This window comes from Phyllobates terribilis, unplaced genomic scaffold (genome assembly GCF_046119375.1).
Source record: "Phyllobates terribilis strain yellow unplaced genomic scaffold, ASM4611937v1 Scaffold_3__8_contigs__length_932513732, whole genome shotgun sequence".
NCBI lineage: Eukaryota > Metazoa > Chordata > Amphibia > Anura > Dendrobatidae > Phyllobates > Phyllobates terribilis.
In genome coordinates, this window is record NW_027362763.1 from 54,040,303 (window position 1) to 54,049,289 (window position 8,987).

Sequence of the window (8,987 nt, forward strand, 5' to 3'; positions counted from 1 at the left end):
ACCAGGAGCACCCCACAAGACCTGCTGTATACCGGGAACACCCCACAAGATCTGCCTTTACCAAGAACACTCCACAAGACCTGCCGCATAACGGGAACACCTCACAAGACCTGCCATACACCGGGAACATCCCACAAGACCTGCCATACACCGGGAACATCCCACAAGACCTGCCATACACCGGGAACATCCCACAAGACCTGCTGTATACCAGGAGCACCTCACAAGATCTGCTGTATACGAGGAACACCACACAAGACCTGCCGTATATCGGGAACACCCTACAAGACCTGCGGTATACCGGGAACAGCCCACAAGACTTTCTATATACCAGAAACACCTCACAAGGCCTGCTGTATACGAGGAACACCCCACAAGACCTGCCGTATACAGGGAACACCCCACAAGACCTGCCGTATACCGGGAACACCCTACAAGACCTTCCGTATGCCGGGAACAGCCTACAAGACCTGCCATACACCGGGAACATCCCACAAGACCTGCTGTATACCGGTAGCACCCCACAAAACCTGCTGTATACCGGGAACACCTCACAAGACCTGCCATATACCGGGAACACCCTACAAGACCTGCGGTATACCAGGAACACCCCAAAAGACCTGCCATATACCAGGAACACTCCACAAGACCTGCTGTATACAGGGAACACCCAACAAGATCCCCCGTATACCGGCAACACCCCACAAGACTTGCCGTATACTTGGAACACCCCACAAAACCTGCCGTATATTGGGAACACCAGTCATGGGTTTACGGTGCCACAGAGGAGCCAGAAGACTGCAGTGTCTGATTCCTCCCACTCCTGCACTCACTAGAAGCCTTTCACCTTCATATTAAATGGTGCAGGTTTATTTCAGCAGTGCAAGGGTTAATGTGCTCAGTTGTGAGCTCCTGGAAGCTAACCTGCACTTAGGCTCTCAGATGTCCAGTGTTAGCCACTCCCCCCTCCTATATATTCTGGGCTTTGGCTTGGAGTCATTGCCAGAGCTAGCTTCATGCTGCATTGTTCTAGGTGTGTGGGGGAGAGTGGTTATTTGAGAAGGCTTTTGGAGGATTTAAGCTAAAACTGTTGTGTGGTTTGGGTTGTGTGTAAACCTCTTCTCCTATTTTGGTTCCTTTCCCATCCTCCACTTCCCGGTGTTAACCTCTGTTGTTTGTGTGCATATATTTGTATGATTGGTATTTTCCTTTAGCCCTGTTTGTATTACCTTGCTAGTCTGGTTGGTGTACTGCCATACACTACTACTCCCCTCTTCCCTGGGTGTGGAAAGGGAACAGACTGAGGGCGGATTGAGGAGCTCAGACAAGGTACGTGGCCCGTGCGTCTTCACCTTCAGAAGTAATCCAGGGAACAGGGCCAGCTAGGGCACCCCTAGCATTAAGGACAGGGAAGGAGCCCCTGGCCCCGGGATATCCGACAACAGAGTTGTGACAACACCCCACAAGACCTGTCGTATGAAGAAAACCCCCCCACAAAACCTGACATATACCGGGAACACCTCACAAGACCTACCGTATACCGGGAACACCAGTCAAGAATAATTTGGGGATTCGTGGCAGCTTTGGGTATGCTGTAATTTAAATGTAATTTTTTCCTTTTGGTTTAGCAAGGGTTAATCTTAGTCTCTTGCTGGCAGCCTTTTGAAGACGGTTAGCTGATGTTGGTTGCTGCCACTTCCACCTTCCTTTAAATAGCCACATGATCCATCAGCTGACTGCTGGTTATAGTTCATTCTATGCTGACCTCTTTGAAGGAGCCAGTGTCTGGAGAAGCTGTGGTTTTCGTTGCAGTTACAGCGGTGAAGTTTCTTGTTGGAAACCTAAGTGTATTTTATGTTGTTATCTTCCCATTGTTTGTCTTCCCTTCCTTGTGTTGTCCTATTGGGGCCCCCCCATTATCCCGTTGTAGCCATATGTTGTGCCATCTGCCGTACATCTCCTCGTCGTTCCGTGACATTATAACTGGCCGACACTTATTTTTTGTCTTGGGTTCCTATGGCTCAAGCTCAGGCTTTTGTTCAGGTGCTTCAGACCCTCACAGATGAGGTTACTCGGTTGCGGTCACAGGTGGGGCAGCAGCTTCAGCAATTGTTTGGGTATTGGGTCTCAGCTCATGCCCAGCCTGAACCCAAAATATCTCTCCCCGATAAGTTCCGTGAAGGGAGAGATAAATTTATGGTTTTTAGGGAAGCCTGAAAATTATATTTCAGGCTCCGCCCTCTTTCTTCAGGGAGTGAGGAACAATGTGTGGGGATTGTGATCTCCCTTTTTGGGGGTGATCCCCAGTCCTGAGCCTTCTCCCTACTGACCGACTCTCCATCTGTAGCATCGGCGTCTCTGCCCCCTGCCAGGCAGAGACGCCGTCCCACTCACCTCCTCGCTCCCCGCTCTCCCCGCTCTGCGTTCACCAGCGCTCCTCTTCCTGCTGCCGGCATGCGCAGCTCCCCGGGCACTGTGCTTAGGGCGCGCGCTCCTTCCCTCTTAAAGGGGCCGCGCGCGCCGTCCTAAGGAGTCCCCGGCCAATAGCCGAGGGTCCTCCCATATATAAGGCACCTCCTCCAAAATGGAGGTGACCGAGCAATGTTGTTGCACAGTGTTTCTGACCTCTGCTTCAGCCCTCAGGTCCCGCTGCTAGCCTGACTTCCAGTCTTGCCCGCCAGCCTGTTACCTGCCTGTTACCTACCATGCCTGCCAGCCCGCTCACCTGGGAGCACTTGCCTGTTGCCTGCCTGTTACCTGCCGTGCCTGCCAGTCCGCTCTCCTGGGAGCACTTGCCTGTTGCCTGCCTGTTACCTGCCGTGTCTGCTAGCCTGCTCACCTGGGAGCACTTGCCTGTTGCCTTCCTGTTACCTGCCGTGCCTGCCAGCCCGCTCACCTGGGAGCACTTGCCTGTGACCTGCCTGTTACCTGCTGTCACTTGCCGTGACCACCTGCCAGTCCACCTTGAGACTCCTGCCGTCACTTGCCGTGACCACCTAGAGACTCCTGCCGTCACTTGCCGTGACCACCTGCCCGCCCACCTAGAGACTCCTGCCGTTACTTGCCATGTCTACCTGATAGCCTACCTGGAGGCTTCCGCTCGCCAGCCTGCCTGCTGTGCCTACCTGCTATTCCGGTCAGTCCCTGCCATCTGTACCGTGGGAGTCACCTGCTCCCTTACGAGGTCGTCCCTAGAGTAGCACCTGGTCCCTCGGCTCGGTCCCTCCCTGGTCACGGAGTCGTTAGCCGCCGTACAACCAGGGTCGGTCCGGGTTGATACTTAGTTACGCCCCTCTGGGTCCCTCCTTGCACCGTAGCACAGAGGTCCCACCCCCCGGACCCGTAACAGTTTGCTCGGGCTATGGAACCCGGTGGCCCCCAGACCCCCGCAATCTTCGACCTGCACCAGGAGGTCTTACGTCAGAGGGCTCAACAGGAGTCGGTCCTGTCCTTCCTGCGGTCTGTTAACTCTCGCCTAGGTGCATTGTCCGATCCGTCTGTGACCATCTCTGGTCAGGCAGCGCCTGCTTCTGCGGCACCACAACCTAGTCCTATTATGGCGTCCGGCTATGGACCCCGGCTCTCGGCACCTCCACGTTTTGCTGGCAACCCCGACTTAGCTCGGGGTTTCATAAACCAGTGCACCCTGCACTTTGAACTCTTGGCTCATCAGTTCATCTCCGACCGGGCCAAGGTGGCATTCATCATGTCCCATCTCACTGGGGAAGCACTGGCATGGCTAAATCCCCTGTGGGAGAGAGTGGATCCCCTGGTGTCCGACCTATAGTCTTTCCTCGCTGCTTTCCGGAAAGTCTTCGATGAACCAGGACGAAAATCCTCTTCAGCCTCCTTTCTGCTACGTCTCCGCCAAGAGAGTCTCACCCTGGGCTAATATGCCATACGGTTCCGTACCCTCGCTTCTGAGCTTGCCTGGGACAACGAGGCTCTGGTGTCCGTCTTCTGGGAGGGTCTTTCCGGTCGGATTAAGGACGAGTTAGCCGGTCGGGACATTCCTACCACCCTGGATAACCTGGTGTCACTAGCTACTCGGATTGACATCCGTTTCCAAGAACGTACCAAAGAGACTACCCGGTAGAGAAAGTTTCCTCGCCTTGCTCCTACTATCCAGAGACCTGCCTCTCAACCAGTCACTCCCCGGGCGCACTCGCCCGAACCTATGCAGATCGACCAGACCAAGATGGTCAAATCTCGCCAAGAGTCACGCCGAGCCGAGGGGAGCTGTTTCTATTGTGGCAGTAAGGAGCACTTCATCCGTTCCTGCCCGGAGAAGCCGGGAAACTCCAGTGTCTAGGACCGCTCGGAGAGGTCGTCCTAGGCAAAAGTAAGCACTCTCCGTCCCTGACTTTGTCTGTCTCTATCTCCTGGGGAGAGAACCGTCACTTTGAAATTGCTCACCTGGATTCTGAAGCTGCTGGAAACCTCATTTCCCAGTCCCTGGTAGAGAGATACCGGATTCCCACCAAACCTCTGGCTGAACCATTGTCAGTTGCCTCCATGGATGGAAGACTCCTTCCAGTGGCCATCCTGCTCGTCACTGAACCCATAACCCTGCAGGTGGGAATGCTGCACTCTGAGAAGATCTCCTTCCATGTGCTGTTCAGACTCTCTTACTCCCTATTGCTAGGTCTACCCTGGCTCCAGACACATGAACCCGTGCTGAATTGGCAATCTGGTGCAGTACTCCGGTGGGGGCAGGACTGCCATAGGACCTGCCTGGTTCCAGTTCGCCCGGCTCGTCCTCCACCTACCCCGGCTAATTTACCCGGTCTACCGGCATCTTACTGGCCCTATGCAGATGCCTTCGGTAAAAAGGAAGCAGAGACACTGCCACCTTATAGGCCATATGATTGCCCGATCGACCTGGTACCCGGCGCCACTCCACCCCGTGGACGTATTTACCCGTTGTCGTCGGCCGAAACCCGCGCCATGTCGGAGTACATCGAGGAGAATCTAGCCAGGGGATTCATAAGGAAATCTACCTCCCCGGCAGGAGCCGGATTCTTCTTCGTTAAGAAGAAAGATGGTTCATTACGCCCCTGTATTGACTATAGAGGACTCAACCAAATCACGGTAAAGAACAAATACCCCCTGCCGCTCATCTCCGAGTTGTCTTAAGGGAGCTAGGATCTTTACCAAGCTAGATCTATGTGGGGCGTATAACCTGGTCCGAATCTGTCAAGGAGATGAGTGGAAGACGGCATTCAATACCCGGGACGGTCACTATGAATACCGTGTGATGCCCTTCGGTCTCTGCAATGCTCCTGCTGTCTTCCAAGAATTGGTCAACGACATCTTCCGTGATCTTCTTTACTCTTGCGTGGTGGTGTACCTGAACGATATCTTGGTCTTCTCTCCGCATCTTCCCACACACCGGAGGGATGTTCGTCAGGTCCTGCTTAGGCTCAGGCAGAATCACCTCTATGCAAAGTTCGAGAAGTGCCTCTTCGAGCAGACCTCTCTTCCTTTCCTGGGCTATGTTATCTCCCAGACAGGCCTACGAATGGATCCCGAGAAGCTCTCTGCTGTCCTAAAGTGGCCCCGTCCGCCAACTACTATCGTCTCTTCATCCCGCACTTCTCTTCCCGGACTGCTCCCATATCTGCGCTCACCCGTAAGGGAGCAAATCCCAAGGAATGGTTGCCCGAAGCTGAGGAGGCCTTCTTTTCCTTAAAGCAAGCCTTCTCCTCTGCCCCAGTGCTGCACTGTCCGGATAGCAACAAACAGTTCTACCTGGAGGTTGATGTTTCCTCCTCCGGAGCCGGAGCGGTGCTCACCCAAAAGTCTTCATCCGGGAGAATGGTAACATGCGGCTTCTTCTCCAAACTCTTCTCATCTGAGAGCAACTACTCCATAGGAGACCGAGAACTCTTAGCCGTTAAATTGGCGCTGGAGGAGTGGCGTTACCTGCTTGAAGGGGCTCTATACCCGGTGATCATCTATACCAGGCATGTCCAAAGTCCGGCCCGCGGGCCATTTGCGGCCCGCGGTCCGGACTAATAAGGCCCCCAGGTATCCAGCAGCATGTACCTTGCGGCCGCTGCCGCTCTCGTCGCCACCGCCGCTCTCGTCGCCACCGCCGCTCAGTACTCCGGCGCAGGGAGAAGAGCCGAAATCTCGGACATCGCGAGATTTCGGCTTTACTTCTCCCTGCGCCGGAGTACTGAGCGGCGGCAACCGGCCAGCCAAGATCTCGCGACGTGCGAGATCTCCAGCCCCCAGGGGTTGTAAGACGTTCAGAGGTCAGATAGGCTGAAGACCTCAGCTTAGTTGTGTAAAATTATATAAATAATATATATATTAAGTTATATATAAGTCCCTGCGCCACCTTACACCTCCAGAAAGGTTAGGCCAGCAGGGCTCTCACACAAGCTTGTGGTAGCAAGCTGTCATACCCTTCATTAACCCCTGACTGCCTGTCACTGTGCTATAATTCCATTATCTGATGTGCGACTGTTGCACAGCTTGCTATTCTCTGCCTGTGTTATAAAGCATATAGCAGTATCTTATTTTTGCTGTTCCACCCTCTGCGCCTTTTAATCTCTCCCCTTCTGGCCAATTTTTATAATGGCAACTACAAATAAGAAACGAAAAGTTGACAGTGAGGGCCGCTGCTTCCAGGACAAGTGGAAAGTAGAATATTTTTTCACTGAAATAAAGAATCACTGTGTTTGTCTGATATGCCAAGAGACCGTTGCTGTTTATAAAGAATTTAATGTCAAGCGACACTATCAGACGAGACATAGCACATACGACAAGCTAACAGGGCACGACCGAAGTGAAAAGTATAAGCAACTTGAAGCTGTTTTATTGTCACAACAGCGATTTTTTACAAGAGCCCGTGAGTCAAATGAAAATGCCACAAAGGCGAGCTATGAGGTGGCAGCGTTAATTGCTAAAAATTGCAAATCTTTTGCAGAGGGTGACTTTATCAAAGAATGTGTTATGAAAATGGTAGAGAATGTCTGTCCCGAGAAGAAGCAAGAGTTTTCCAACATTTGCCTGGCTCGTAACACTGTAGCACGGAGAATTGAAGAAATTTCATCGGATATTAAGAGACAGTTAATGTCAAAAGGAGCTGATTTTGACTTCTTTTCAATAGCCTGTGATGAAAGCACGGACCTATCTGACACGGCTCAGTTGCTGATTTTTTTAAGAGGGGTGGACGATGAAATGAATGTGACTGAAGAGCTACTTGACCTCCAGAGCCTCAAGGATCAAACAAGAGGGAAAGATTTATTTGATTCTGTTAGTTCTGCCATAGATGACATGAAACTGCCTTGGAACAAAGTTACTGGGATTATTACTGATGGGGCACCTGCCATGACTGGTGAACGAAGTGGATTATCAACCCTAATCTGTAACAAGGTGAGCGAAGAAGGAGGCAAAGCTATTAAACTTCATTGCATCATTCATCAACAAGTTCTCTGTGCTAAACATCTCCAATATGATCATGTTATGAAACCGGTACTAAAGACCATTAATTTTATCCGCTCTAAAGCCCTGTGCCACCGCCAGTTTAAACAGTTTCTACTGGATATCCAGGCTGAATATGAAGATGTTTCATATCATAACGATGTAAGATGGCTCAGTCGGGGGTCTGCACTGCAACGTTTCTACTCTCTCAGAAAGGAAATAGGAGAATTCTTGGAAACAAAGGGACAAACGATGCGAGAACTATCTGATCCAATTTGGCTGGCTGATTTGGGGTTTCTAGTCGACCTAACAAAGCATCTGAATGTACTGAACATGAATCTTCAGGGCAAAGATGCAGCGGTGAACCAACTTTATTCACACCTCAAAGCCTTTGGAACAAAGCTGCAACTTTTCCTAAGGCAGTTGTCACAAACACCGCCCAATACCATCCATTTTTCAGCGCTACAGGAAATAATTAACAGTTTTCCACAGGATGATATCCATGCGCAAATAAGCAGGTATGCAGCAGACATCACATCTCTGGCTGGGGAGTTTCAACGGCGCTTTCAAGATTTTGCAGCTATTGAAAAGGAGATCAGCATTTTCTCCTCTCCATTCTCTGTTGACCCCGACAATGCTCCTGATCAGTTGCAGCTCGAGCTCATTGAGCTACATTGTGACAGCGAGTTACGCAGTCGTCATCAACAGCTCTCTCTTGTTAACTTTTACCGCCAACTGGATAAGAGCCGGTTTCAAGAGATTCGAACATTGGCTAAGAAAACCCTGAGCTTGTTTGGCTCAACATATTTGTGTGAGAAGACATTCTCTGTTATGAACTTTAACAAGAACCGCGTGAGGACAAGACTAAGTGACTCTCACCTGCGTGACATTTTGCGCATCAAAACCACGGCCATTGAACCAGACCTAGTCTATGTGCTGCAGTCCAGATCCCAGTTTCACCCTTCACATTAGTGCAGGCTAGTTTCTTTTTTTTAATTGAGATTAATATGTTGTAAAATCTCAATTAATGTCAGTTGGATAGACAGTTATATATTTGAACACATGTATACTTGCTGTTATGTTCCTGTTCACATTTTTTGAACTTATAAGTTGACAGACAACCTTACATTACTTTGTGTAATGTACTTTAAAATGTTCCTGAGATATCTCAGTTTCCTGTTTTTATTATATTAAAGGGGTTGTCCAAGTTCAGAACCCAGACATACCCCCTTTTTCACCCAGGCAGCCCCCCTGCCATGGGCATCAAAGCATCTCATGCTCCGATGTGCTCCCTTGCCCTGTGCTATTTACAATGACACACTGCCGGTAGGAGGCTTCACCGGCTCTAATGTGCAGGCTTTAGCGCTGCTCTAGCTGGTTTACTGGTGATAAAGCCCGCCCATCAGTGCCGGTGACGTCACTGGGCTTTCTGCCAGCCCCGTGGAGAGCCGGGTATGTCACTAGAACTCCAGAAAATGCCTTTCCTCTGCGCAATTTAGTGCAGGGCAAAAGTAGGACATTGGAGCATAAACTGCTTCGATGCTCAAGTCGGG